General features: G+C 42.5%; 9 non-coding genes and 1 pseudogene across 9 annotated transcripts; all 10 read right to left on the reverse strand.

Annotated features, from left to right (window-relative positions):
- Positions 1–2: 2 nt before the first annotated feature.
- On the reverse strand, positions 3–109 carry LOC118940631 (U6 spliceosomal RNA). Its single transcript, XR_005037219.1, has one exon. It is a non-coding gene; the product is annotated as a U6 spliceosomal RNA (small nuclear RNA).
- Positions 110–967: 858 nt separating this feature from the next.
- Positions 968–1,074, reverse strand: LOC118940630 (U6 spliceosomal RNA). Its single transcript, XR_005037218.1, has one exon. It is a non-coding gene; the product is annotated as a U6 spliceosomal RNA (small nuclear RNA).
- An 858-nt stretch (positions 1,075–1,932) lies between these two features.
- LOC118940629 (U6 spliceosomal RNA) lies at positions 1,933–2,039 on the reverse strand. The gene has a single exon (XR_005037217.1). It is a non-coding gene; the product is annotated as a U6 spliceosomal RNA (small nuclear RNA).
- Positions 2,040–2,897: 858 nt separating this feature from the next.
- On the reverse strand, positions 2,898–3,004 carry LOC118940576 (U6 spliceosomal RNA). Its single transcript, XR_005037164.1, has one exon. It is a non-coding gene; the product is annotated as a U6 spliceosomal RNA (small nuclear RNA).
- Positions 3,005–3,862: 858 nt separating this feature from the next.
- Positions 3,863–3,969, reverse strand: LOC118940575 (U6 spliceosomal RNA). Its single transcript, XR_005037163.1, has one exon. It is a non-coding gene; the product is annotated as a U6 spliceosomal RNA (small nuclear RNA).
- Positions 3,970–4,883: 914 nt separating this feature from the next.
- On the reverse strand, positions 4,884–4,990 carry LOC118940638 (U6 spliceosomal RNA). Its single transcript, XR_005037226.2, has one exon. It is a non-coding gene; the product is annotated as a U6 spliceosomal RNA (small nuclear RNA).
- An 870-nt stretch (positions 4,991–5,860) lies between these two features.
- On the reverse strand, positions 5,861–5,931 carry LOC118940628 (U6 spliceosomal RNA; annotated as a pseudogene).
- Positions 5,932–6,789: 858 nt separating this feature from the next.
- LOC118940639 (U6 spliceosomal RNA) lies at positions 6,790–6,896 on the reverse strand. The gene has a single exon (XR_005037227.2). It is a non-coding gene; the product is annotated as a U6 spliceosomal RNA (small nuclear RNA).
- Positions 6,897–7,747: 851 nt separating this feature from the next.
- On the reverse strand, positions 7,748–7,854 carry LOC118940627 (U6 spliceosomal RNA). Its single transcript, XR_005037215.1, has one exon. It is a non-coding gene; the product is annotated as a U6 spliceosomal RNA (small nuclear RNA).
- A 1,001-nt stretch (positions 7,855–8,855) lies between these two features.
- LOC118940645 (U6 spliceosomal RNA) lies at positions 8,856–8,963 on the reverse strand. Its single transcript, XR_005037233.2, has one exon. It is a non-coding gene; the product is annotated as a U6 spliceosomal RNA (small nuclear RNA).
- Positions 8,964–12,459: the final 3,496 nt, after the last annotated feature.

Consider the following 12,459-nt stretch of genomic DNA (forward strand, 5'->3'; position numbering starts at 1 on the left):
AGGAAAATAAGGAGCGCTTCACGGATTTGCGTGTCATCCTTTCGCAGGGGCCATGCTAATCTTCTCTGTATCGATCCAATTTTAGTATATGTGCTGCCAAAGCGAGCACAATACAAAGCTATGAGAGGCCCTCATATATAGATCACAACCTCTCTGAAGGTTCTGGTCATGGTTGGGGTCAAACAGAGTTCAGACCCTCAAAAACCACCCCTAGAATATTGCTGTGATGTTTAAACTTTATTTGGAGATGTAGAACTTGAAATAGAATTGACTTTAGATTTTTTTCAAGATTGATCTTAGACTAAAATGTAGTTTAAAAACAAAGCCTTTTATGATTCAGGACTCTTGGTCTGTAACCCCTCCCTCACCTGCTGCTTTTAGTTGCTCCTCCCCAAGTCTTTGTTCCCCTGCCCCGACCACTTCCCACCCTTCCCCCGTTTTCTGCAACATGGCCTGGCCAAGGATACTTATAACTAACTCCCCAATTAGTAGAGGGAGAGAGTTTGAGTCTGAGTCTGACTTTGATGTCTGTTTAAAATGTTGTGACATTCAAGTTTGTTATGTTTAATACAACTGGACTAAAATTGAACACAAGTCTCTCTCCAATTCATTTGTAGATATTGAATAAAGTTGGACTCAGAGTGCAACCTTGTCTCACTCCCCAATTCATTTTTAAACTTTGAATAAAGTTGAACTCAGACTGCAACCGTGCCTAACTCGCCAATTATTTGTCTACATGTTGAATAAAGTTGGTCTCAGGCTGCAACCTTGTCTCACTCCCCATTTCAAAATTAAGGAAGTCTTCACAAATGTTCCTGTCATTCTACTGTAGACTGAGCTTCTCTCATCCAGCATTTCCCCTCCTCCTTAGACTAGACTGAGGGGAATGGACAATTTATTCTCCCCGGGTCACTACCGCCCAATCTTCTCTGTTTGGTTCCAATTTCTCTGTGTCTCGACGTGTGAGGAAAATAAGGAGCGCTTCACGGATTTGCGTGTCATCCTTTCGCAGGGGCCATGCTAATCTTCTCTGTATCGATCCAATTTTAGTATATGTGCTGCCAAAGCGAGCACAATACAAAGCTATGAGAGGCCCTCATATATAGATCACAACCTCTCTGAAGGTTCTGGTCATGGTTGGGGTCAAACAGAGTTCAGACCCTCAAAAACCACCCCTAGAATATTGCTGTGATGTTTAAACTTTATTTGGAGATGTAGAACTTGAAATAGAATTGACTTTAGATTTTTTTCAAGATTGATCTTAGACTAAAATGTAGTTTAAAAACAAAGCCTTTTATGATTCAGGACTCTTGGTCTGTAACCCCTCCCTCACCTGCTGCTTTTAGTTGCTCCTCCCCAAGTCTTTGTTCCCCTGCCCCGACCACTTCCCACCCTTCCCCCGTTTTCTGCAACATGGCCTGGCCAAGGATACTTATAACTAACTCCCCAATTAGTAGAGGGAGAGAGTTTGAGTCTGAGTCTGACTTTGATGTCTGTTTAAAATGTTGTGACATTCAAGTTTGTTATGTTTAATACAACTGGACTAAAATTGAACACAAGTCTCTCTCCAATTCATTTGTAGATATTGAATAAAGTTGGACTCAGAGTGCAACCTTGTCTCACTCCCCAATTCATTTTTAAACTTTGAATAAAGTTGAACTCAGACTGCAACCGTGCCTAACTCGCCAATTATTTGTCTACATGTTGAATAAAGTTGGTCTCAGGCTGCAACCTTGTCTCACTCCCCATTTCAAAATTAAGGAAGTCTTCACAAATGTTCCTGTCATTCTACTGTAGACTGAGCTTCTCTCATCCAGCATTTCCCCTCCTCCTTAGACTAGACTGAGGGGAATGGACAATTTATTCTCCCCGGGTCACTACCGCCCAATCTTCTCTGTTTGGTTCCAATTTCTCTGTGTCTCGACGTGTGAGGAAAATAAGGAGCGCTTCACGGATTTGCGTGTCATCCTTTCGCAGGGGCCATGCTAATCTTCTCTGTATCGATCCAATTTTAGTATATGTGCTGCCAAAGCGAGCACAATACAAAGCTATGAGAGGCCCTCATATATAGATCACAACCTCTCTGAAGGTTCTGGTCATGGTTGGGGTCAAACAGAGTTCAGACCCTCAAAAACCACCCCTAGAATATTGCTGTGATGTTTAAACTTTATTTGGAGATGTAGAACTTGAAATAGAATTGACTTTAGATTTTTTTCAAGATTGATCTTAGACTAAAATGTAGTTTAAAAACAAAGCCTTTTATGATTCAGGACTCTTGGTCTGTAACCCCTCCCTCACCTGCTGCTTTTAGTTGCTCCTCCCCAAGTCTTTGTTCCCCTGCCCCGACCACTTCCCACCCTTCCCCCGTTTTCTGCAACATGGCCTGGCCAAGGATACTTATAACTAACTCCCCAATTAGTAGAGGGAGAGAGTTTGAGTCTGAGTCTGACTTTGATGTCTGTTTAAAATGTTGTGACATTCAAGTTTGTTATGTTTAATACAACTGGACTAAAATTGAACACAAGTCTCTCTCCAATTCATTTGTAGATATTGAATAAAGTTGGACTCAGAGTGCAACCTTGTCTCACTCCCCAATTCATTTTTAAACTTTGAATAAAGTTGAACTCAGACTGCAACCGTGCCTAACTCGCCAATTATTTGTCTACATGTTGAATAAAGTTGGTCTCAGGCTGCAACCTTGTCTCACTCCCCATTTCAAAATTAAGGAAGTCTTCACAAATGTTCCTGTCATTCTACTGTAGACTGAGCTTCTCTCATCCAGCATTTCCCCTCCTCCTTAGACTAGACTGAGGGGAATGGACAATTTATTCTCCCCGGGTCACTACCGCCCAATCTTCTCTGTTTGGTTCCAATTTCTCTGTGTCTCGACGTGTGAGGAAAATAAGGAGCGCTTCACGGATTTGCGTGTCATCCTTTCGCAGGGGCCATGCTAATCTTCTCTGTATCGATCCAATTTTAGTATATGTGCTGCCAAAGCGAGCACAATACAAAGCTATGAGAGGCCCTCATATATAGATCACAACCTCTCTGAAGGTTCTGGTCATGGTTGGGGTCAAACAGAGTTCAGACCCTCAAAAACCACCCCTAGAATATTGCTGTGATGTTTAAACTTTATTTGGAGATGTAGAACTTGAAATAGAATTGACTTTAGATTTTTTTCAAGATTGATCTTAGACTAAAATGTAGTTTAAAAACAAAGCCTTTTATGATTCAGGACTCTTGGTCTGTAACCCCTCCCTCACCTGCTGCTTTTAGTTGCTCCTCCCCAAGTCTTTGTTCCCCTGCCCCGACCACTTCCCACCCTTCCCCCGTTTTCTGCAACATGGCCTGGCCAAGGATACTTATAACTAACTCCCCAATTAGTAGAGGGAGAGAGTTTGAGTCTGAGTCTGACTTTGATGTCTGTTTAAAATGTTGTGACATTCAAGTTTGTTATGTTTAATACAACTGGACTAAAATTGAACACAAGTCTCTCTCCAATTCATTTGTAGATATTGAATAAAGTTGGACTCAGAGTGCAACCTTGTCTCACTCCCCAATTCATTTTTAAACTTTGAATAAAGTTGAACTCAGACTGCAACCGTGCCTAACTCGCCAATTATTTGTCTACATGTTGAATAAAGTTGGTCTCAGGCTGCAACCTTGTCTCACTCCCCATTTCAAAATTAAGGAAGTCTTCACAAATGTTCCTGTCATTCTACTGTAGACTGAGCTTCTCTCATCCAGCATTTCCCCTCCTCCTTAGACTAGACTGAGGGGAATGGACAATTTATTCTCCCCGGGTCACTACCGCCCAATCTTCTCTGTTTGGTTCCAATTTCTCTGTGTCTCGACGTGTGAGGAAAATAAGGAGCGCTTCACGGATTTGCGTGTCATCCTTTCGCAGGGGCCATGCTAATCTTCTCTGTATCGATCCAATTTTAGTATATGTGCTGCCAAAGCGAGCACAATACAAAGCTATGAGAGGCCCTCATATATAGATCACAACCTCTCTGAAGGTTCTGGTCATGGTTGGGGTCAAACAGAGTTCAGACCCTCAAAAACCACCCCTAGAATATTGCTGTGATGTTTAAACTTTATTTGGAGATGTAGAACTTGAAATAGAATTGACTTTAGATTTTTTTCAAGATTGATCTTAGACTAAAATGTAGTTTAAAAACAAAGCCTTTTATGATTCAGGACTCTTGGTCTGTAACCCCTCCCTCTCCTGCTGCTTTTAGTTGCTCCTCCCCAAGTCTTTGTTCCCCTGCCCCGACCACTTCCCACCCTTCCCCCGTTTTCTGCAACATGGCCTGGCCAAGGATACTTATAACTAACTCCCCAATTAGTAGAGGGAGAGAGAGAGAGAGAGAGAGAGTTTGAGTCTGAGTCTGACTTTGATGTCTGTTTAAAATGTTGTGACATTCAAGTTTGTTATGTTTAATACAACTGGACTAAAATTGAACACAAGTCTCTCTCCAATTCATTTGTAGATATTGAATAAAGTTGGACTCAGAGTGCAACCTTGTCTCACTCCCCAATTAATTTCTAAACTTTGAATAAAATTGAACTCAGACTGCAACCGTGCCTAACTCGCCAATTATTTGTCTACATGTTGAATAAAGTTGGTCTCAGGCTGCAACCTTGTCTCACTCCCCATTTCAAAATTAAGGAAGTCTTCACAAATGTTCCTGTCATTCTACTGTAGACTGAGCTTCTCTCATCCAGCATTTCCCCTCCTCCTTAGACTAGACTGAGGGGAATGGACAATTTATTCTCCCCGGGTCACTAGACTGAGGGGAATGGACAATTTATTCTCCCCGGGTCACTACCGCCCAATCTTCTCTGTTTGGTTCCAATTTCTCTGTGTCTCGACGTGTGAGGAAAATAAGGAGCGCTTCACGGATTTGCGTGTCATCCTTTCGCAGGGGCCATGCTAATCTTCTCTGTATCGATCCAATTTTAGTATATGTGCTGCCAAAGCGAGCACAATACAAAGCTATGAGAGGCCCTCATATATAGATCACAACCTCTCTGAAGGTTCTGGTCATGGTTGGGGTCAAACAGAGTTCAGACCCTCAAAAACCACCCCTAGAATATTGCTGTGATGTTTAAACTTTATTTGGAGATGTAGAACTTGAAATAGAATTGACTTTAGATTTTTTTCAAGATTGATCTTAGACTAAAATGTAGTTTAAAAACAAAGCCTTTTATGATTCAGGACTCTTGGTCTGTAACCCCTCCCTCACCTGCTGCTTTTAGTTGCTCCTCCCCAAGTCTTTGTTCCCCTGCCCCGACCACTTCCCACCCTTCCCCCGTTTTCTGCAACATGGCCTGGCCAAGGATACTTATAACTAACTCCCCAATTAGTAGAGGGAGAGAGTTTGAGTCTGAGTCTGACTTTGATGTCTGTTTAAAATGTTGTGACATTCAAGTTTGTTATGTTTAATACAACTGGACTAAAATTGAACACAAGTCTCTCTCCAATTCATTTGTAGATATTGAATAAAGTTGGACTCAGAGTGCAACCTTGTCTCACTCCCCAATTCATTTTTAAACTTTGAATAAAGTTGAACTCAGACTGCAACCGTGCCTAACTCGCCAATTATTTGTCTACATGTTGAATAAAGTTGGTCTCAGGCTGCAACCTTGTCTCACTCCCCATTTCAAAATTAAGGAAGTCTTCACAAATGTTCCTGTCATTCTACTGTAGACTGAGCTTCTCTCATCCAGCATTTCCCCTCCTCCTTAGACTAGACTGAGGGGAATGGACAATTTATTCTCCCCGGGTCACTACCGCCCAATCTTCTCTGTTTGGTTCCAATTTCTCTGTGTCTCGACGTGTGAGGAAAATAAGGAGCTTTCGCAGGGGCCATGCTAATCTTCTCTGTATCGATCCAATTTTAGTATATGTGCTGCCAAAGCGAGCACAATACAAAGCTATGAGAGGCCCTCATATATAGATCACAACCTCTCTGAAGGTTCTGGTCATGGTTGGGGTCAAACAGAGTTCAGACCCTCAAAAACCACCCCTAGAATATTGCTGTGATGTTTAAACTTTATTTGGAGATGTAGAACTTGAAATAGAATTGACTTTAGATTTTTTTCAAGATTGATCTTAGACTAAAATGTAGTTTAAAAACAAAGCCTTTTATGATTCAGGACTCTTGGTCTGTAACCCCTCCCTCACCTGCTGCTTTTAGTTGCTCCTCCCCAAGTCTTTGTTCCCCTGCCCCGACCACTTCCCACCCTTCCCCCGTTTTCTGCAACATGGCCTGGCCAAGGATACTTATAACTAACTCCCCAATTAGTAGAGGGAGAGAGTTTGAGTCTGAGTCTGACTTTGATGTCTGTTTAAAATGTTGTGACATTCAAGTTTGTTATGTTTAATACAACTGGACTAAAATTGAACACAAGTCTCTCTCCAATTCATTTGTAGATATTGAATAAAGTTGGACTCAGAGTGCAACCTTGTCTCACTCCCCAATTCATTTTTAAACTTTGAATAAAGTTGAACTCAGACTGCAACCGTGCCTAACTCGCCAATTATTTGTCTACATGTTGAATAAAGTTGGTCTCAGGCTGCAACCTTGTCTCACTCCCCATTTCAAAATTAAGGAAGTCTTCACAAATGTTCCTGTCATTCTACTGTAGACTGAGCTTCTCTCATCCAGCATTTCCCCTCCTCCTTAGACTAGACTGAGGGGAATGGACAATTTATTCTCCCCGGGTCACTACCGCCCAATCTTCTCTGTTTGGTTCCAATTTCTCTGTGTCTCGACGTGTGAGGAAAATAAGGAGCGCTTCACGGATTTGCGTGTCATCCTTTCGCAGGGGCCATGCTAATCTTCTCTGTATCGATCCAATTTTAGTATATGTGCTGCCAAAGCGAGCACAATACAAAGCTATGAGAGGCCCTCATATATAGATCACAACCTCTCTGAAGGTTCTGGTCATGGTTGGGGTCAAACAGAGTTCAGACCCTCAAAAACCACCCCTAGAATATTGCTGTGATGTTTAAACTTTATTTGGAGATGTAGAACTTGAAATAGAATTGACTTTAGATTTTTTTCAAGATTGATCTTAGACTAAAATGTAGTTTAAAAACAAAGCCTTTTATGATTCAGGACTCTTGGTCTGTAACCCCTCCCTCTCCTGCTGCTTTTAGTTGCTCCTCCCCAAGTCTTTGTTCCCCTGCCCCGACCACTTCCCACCCTTCCCCCGTTTTCTGCAACATGGCCTGGCCAAGGATACTTATAACTAACTCCCCAATTAGTAGAGGGAGAGAGTTTGAGTCTGAGTCTGACTTTGATGTCTGTTTAAAATGTTGTAACATTCAAGTTTGTTATGTTTAATACAACTGGACTAAAATTGAACACAAGTCTCTCTCCAATTCATTTGTAGATATTGAATAAAGTTGGACTCAGAGTGCAACCTTGTCTCACTCCCCAATTCATTTCTAAACTTTGAATAAAGTTGAACTCAGACTGCAACCGTGCCTAACTCGCCAATTATTTGTCTACATGTTGAATAAAGTTGGTCTCAGGCTGCGTGTCATTCCCCATTTCAAAATAAGGAAGGCTTCACAAATGTTCCTGTCATTCTACTGTAGACTGAGCTTCTCTCATCCAGCATTTCCCCTCCTCCTTAGACTAGACTGAGGGGAATGGACAATTTATTCTCCCCGGGTCACTACCGCCCAATCTTCTCTGTTTGGTTCCAATTTCTCTGTGTCTCGACGTGTGAGGAAAATAAGGAGCGCTTCACGGATTTGCGTGTCATCCTTTCGCAGGGGCCATGCTAATCTTCTCTGTATCGATCCAATTTTAGTATATGTGCTGCCAAAGCGAGCACAATACAAAGCTATGAGAGGCCCTCATATATAGATCACAACCTCTCTGAAGGTTCTGGTCATGGTTGGGGTCAAACAGAGTTCAGACCCTCAAAAACCACCCCTAGAATATTGCTGTGATGTTTAAACTTTATTTGGAGATGTAGAACTTGAAATAGAATTGACTTTAGATTTTTTTCAAGATTGATCTTAGACTAAAATGTAGTTTAAAAACAAAGCCTTTTATGATTCAGGACTCTTGGTCTGTAACCCCTCCCTCACCTGCTGCTTTTAGTTGCTCCTCCCCAAGTCTTTGTTCCCCTGCCCCGACCACTTCCCACCCTTCCCCCGTTTTCTGCAACATGGCCTGGCCAAGGATACTTATAACTAACTCCCCAATTAGTAGAGAGAGAGAGAGAGAGAGAGAGAGAGAGAGAGAGAGAGAGAGAGAGAGAGAGAGAGAGAGAGAGAGAGAGAGAGAGAGAGAGAGAGAGAGAGAGAGAGAGAGAGAGAGAGAGAGAGAGAGAGAGAGAGAGAGAGAGAGAGAGAGAGAGAGAGAGAGAGAGAGAGAGAGAGAGAGAGAGAGAGGGAGAGAGGGAGAGAGAGAGAGAGAGTCTGATGTCTGTTGTCTGTTTAAAATGTTGTGACATTCAAGTTTAATACAACTGGACTAAAATTGAACACAAGTCTCTCTCCAATTCATTTGTAGATATTGAATAAAGTTGGACTCAGAGTGCAACCTTGTCTCACTCCCCAATTCATTTCTAAACTTTGAATAAAGTTGAACTCAGACTGCAACCGTGCCTAACTCGCCAATTATTTGTCTACATGTTGAATAAAGTTGGTCTCAGGCTGCGTGTCATTCCCCATTTCAAAATAAGGGAGGCTTCACAAATGTTCCTGTCATTCTACTGTAGACTGAGCTTCTCTCATCCAGCATTTCCCCTCCTCCTTAGACTAGACTGAGGGGAATGGACAATTTATTCTCCCCGGGTCACTACCGCCCAATCTTCTCTGTTTGGTTCCAATTTCTCTGTGTCTCGACGGATTTGCGTGTCATCCTTTCGCAGGGGCCATGCTAATCTTCTCTGTATCGATCCAATTTTAGTATATCTGCTGCCAAAGCGAGCACATTTCAAAGCTATGAGAGGCCCTCATATATAGATCACAACCCCTCTGAAGGTTCTGGTCATGGTTGGGGTCAAACAGAGTTCAGACCCTCAAAAACCACCCCTAGAATATTGCTGTGATGTTTAAACTTTATTTGGAGATGTAGAACTTGAAATAGAATTGACTTTAGATTTTTTTTAAGATTGATCTTAGACTAAAATGTAGTTTAAAAACAAAGCCTTTTATGATTCAGGACTCTTGGTCTGTAACCCCTCCCTCACCTGCTGCTTTTAGTTGCTCCTCCCCAAGTCTTTGTTCCCCTGCCCCGACCACTTCCCATCCTTCCCCCGTTTTCTGCAACATGGCCTGGCCAAGGATACTTATAACTAACTCCCCAATTAGTAGAGGGAGAGAGAGAGAGAGAGAGTCTGAGTCTGACTTTGATGTCTGTTTAAAATGTTGTGACAAAATTGGATCCATAGCGAAGTTTAGCATGGCGGCTCTCAGGAGTGAAGTGGAGTACCTGTACTCGCGGGGGGTATATCACTCCTATTAGCGCCCCGTCCTCCATCTAAGCGGCACCTCTGTCATGGGAACACGCTGACGCACTCTGTTCCGGGCCATCCAGTCCCACCACCCCTGAAGACAGAACCTCTTCGAGGCCTCTGGTCGACACGGTACTCCTCACCCTGACCACTCCTCTGATTCAGAGGTAATTAATTAATAATAATTATAACCTATGACATTTAGCGTTGTAAAAAAAAAAAAACATGCCAGTGCAACCTCTTTTAAATAAGGAATTGAGACAAACTCAAGACAAGTTTTGGGTGTTTATTTAATAACAAGGATGCCTTCAGCAGCTGAGTGCATACACTTAGAAAGCTAACAGCACATCTTATACTCTTCCCTGTAGACGTCACCTTCCCAGCTTTACATTCTATGACCCCCAACGTCTTTCCCCTGTGGAATGTTCTTGGTCCTCTCTTTGTTTAGCGAACCATCTTCTGGGCCCTGGTCTCTGATCCTAGGCAATTTCCTCTTATCTGACTGGGTCATGGCTTCTAAATTAGCATACACACAGTTTCATGACCCGAACTCCATTAATACTCACAGTAATCATTCACTAAACAGGATAACAAACAAATTACAGTTTAACTTGAAACATGTTACATTTTAACAGATTCCATCTGTGTGATTTTCAGTTCCACAATATAAAATAATATCTCCTATTTCCTTTGTAGAAGAATCTTATGTGTTACCCCTAAATGTGTGACATTGTCCTCATCAATTATTCCATGTCTCTTTATCTTCAGGAGGAGAAGCAAGTCCCTGATGCAATGCCGGGCTACCAGCTTGTCCGCAGGCTTGCCAGGGCCTTGGTGGGGGTGAGGAACCATCAGTGGCTGTCGGACCAGGTAGACGGTCTGGTGGAGCTGTGGCTGGCGCTGCCAGACTTCAACAAGCAGCGCTTGATCTACCCTTCCCAACACCAGGAGAGGATCGATCAGGGGCGGTTCAAGGCAACGAAGGGGAAGTCGTCCATTATCCTAGGAAAATACTCTCCGACGGTATGTTGTTAGCGTTCATGTCCTTCACCTGACTATTATATTGCCGCTACATTAAATGCATATGAAGGTCAGGTGATGGCTCTCATTATTTTTGAATGTTCTCTAATTATTTATCTCCTGTTTCAGTTGCCTTCTCAGACTCAACTCGGACCCTGCAAACTAGCCATTTGCAGTCAGCCATTTGCAGTCAGCTCTGCCAAATCCATCCTAGAGCCATGCAGTCTCCCGGTGTAAAGAAGAGCAGGTGCGTGCTCATTCTGACAAACTACGTGGCCATCAGAGATGCAGTGCTGAACAGCCCGAGGTTGATGGCCCAGACCAACCTTCAGCTCTTTGAGCTGAATCAAAGGACCATCAGTCAGTGGTAAGACATTAACTTATGAGGGACTTGTTACATGTGTGACGTGACTAATGACAATCTGAGTGACGGCATGTGTTTGTTTTCTCTCCCTGTTTCAGGTACTCCCGGCGTCAGAAGGAGAGGATGGTGCTGCAGCAGGGATTGGGGCTCGCTGCTGCCCCCAGCGTCACCACCCACCCCCTGAATCCAGGCACTCTTCCCTTCAGTATGGGGATGAGGTAGGTAGATTGGGTGGGCTATTTACAGATGGACTATTTACAGCTGCAGCGATCGGTTAGCTGCTCAGATAGCTGTTATAGCAGTAGCTATAACACATAGGTTAAACAATATAAGGCATGAATAGCTTACCTTGTGCAAGTATAAACATTTCTGTCCACAGGTCAGTGGCCCAAATGCACGTTCTTCAAACTGCTCGATGGTGTAACGCCAATCAGTCAATGCTCCAGGCGCCCTATCACCGCAAATGCATATTAACTTCAGGATTGGTGGGTACCCTGTGGGACGGTTGATTTAACATAGGCTAATGCGATTAGCATGAGGTTGTAATGTAAGTAACAAGAACATTTCCCAGGACATAGACATATCTGATATTGGCAGAAAGCTTACATTCTTGTTAATCTAACGGCACTGTCTAATTTACAGTAGCTATTACAGTGAAAGAATACCATTGCTATTGTTTGAGGAGAGTGCACAGTTTTGAACATGAATAGTTAATTAACAAACTAAGCACATTTTGGCAGTCTTCATACAATTTTTTTTTTACAGAAATGCAATGGTTCATTGGATCAGACTAAAAACTTTGCATGTACACTGCTGCCATCTAGGGGCCAATATCTAAATTGCACCTGGGCTGGAAAGGCCTTTCTCTTGCATTTCAAAGATGGTACAAAAAAAGTTTTGTTTTTTTCTTTGTATTATCTTTTACTTTTATCTAATGTGTTTTATTCTGCTACATTCCTTTCACATTTCCACAAACTTCAAAGTGTTTCCTTTCAGATGGTACCAAGAAGGCAGGCAGTTAGATTTGGGTATGTCATTTTAGGGCGAAAATTTTAAAAAAAACAAAAGGGGGCGATCCTTAAGAGGTTTTTGAGTAGCCATGTGCCTATAGAGGTTTTTGAGTAGCCATGTGCTTATAGAGGTTTTGAGTAGCCATGTGCCTATAGAGGTTTTTGAGTAGCCATGTGCTTATAGAGGTTTTTGAGTAGCCATGTGCTTATAGAGGTTTTGAGTAGCCATGTGCCTATAGAGGTTTTGAGTAGCCATGTGCTTATAGAGGTTTTGAGTAGCCATGTGCTTATAGAGGTTTTTGAGTAGCCATGTGCCTATAGAGGTTTTTGAGTAGCCATGTGCTTATAGAGGTTTTTGAGTAGCCATGTGCCTATAGAGGTTTTGAGTAGCCATGTGCCTATAGAGGTTTTTGAGTAGCCATGTGCTTATAGAGGTTTTTGAGTAGCCATGTGCTTATAGAGGTTTTTGAGTAGCCATGTGCCTATAGAGGTTTTTGAGTAGCCATGTGCTTATAGAGGTTTTTGAGTAGCCATGTGCCTATAGAGGTTTTTGAGTAGCCATGTGCCTATAGAGGTTTT

This window comes from Oncorhynchus mykiss, chromosome 13, assembly GCF_057628025.1.
Source record: "Oncorhynchus mykiss isolate SJ-2025 chromosome 13, ASM5762802v1, whole genome shotgun sequence".
NCBI lineage: Eukaryota > Metazoa > Chordata > Actinopteri > Salmoniformes > Salmonidae > Oncorhynchus > Oncorhynchus mykiss.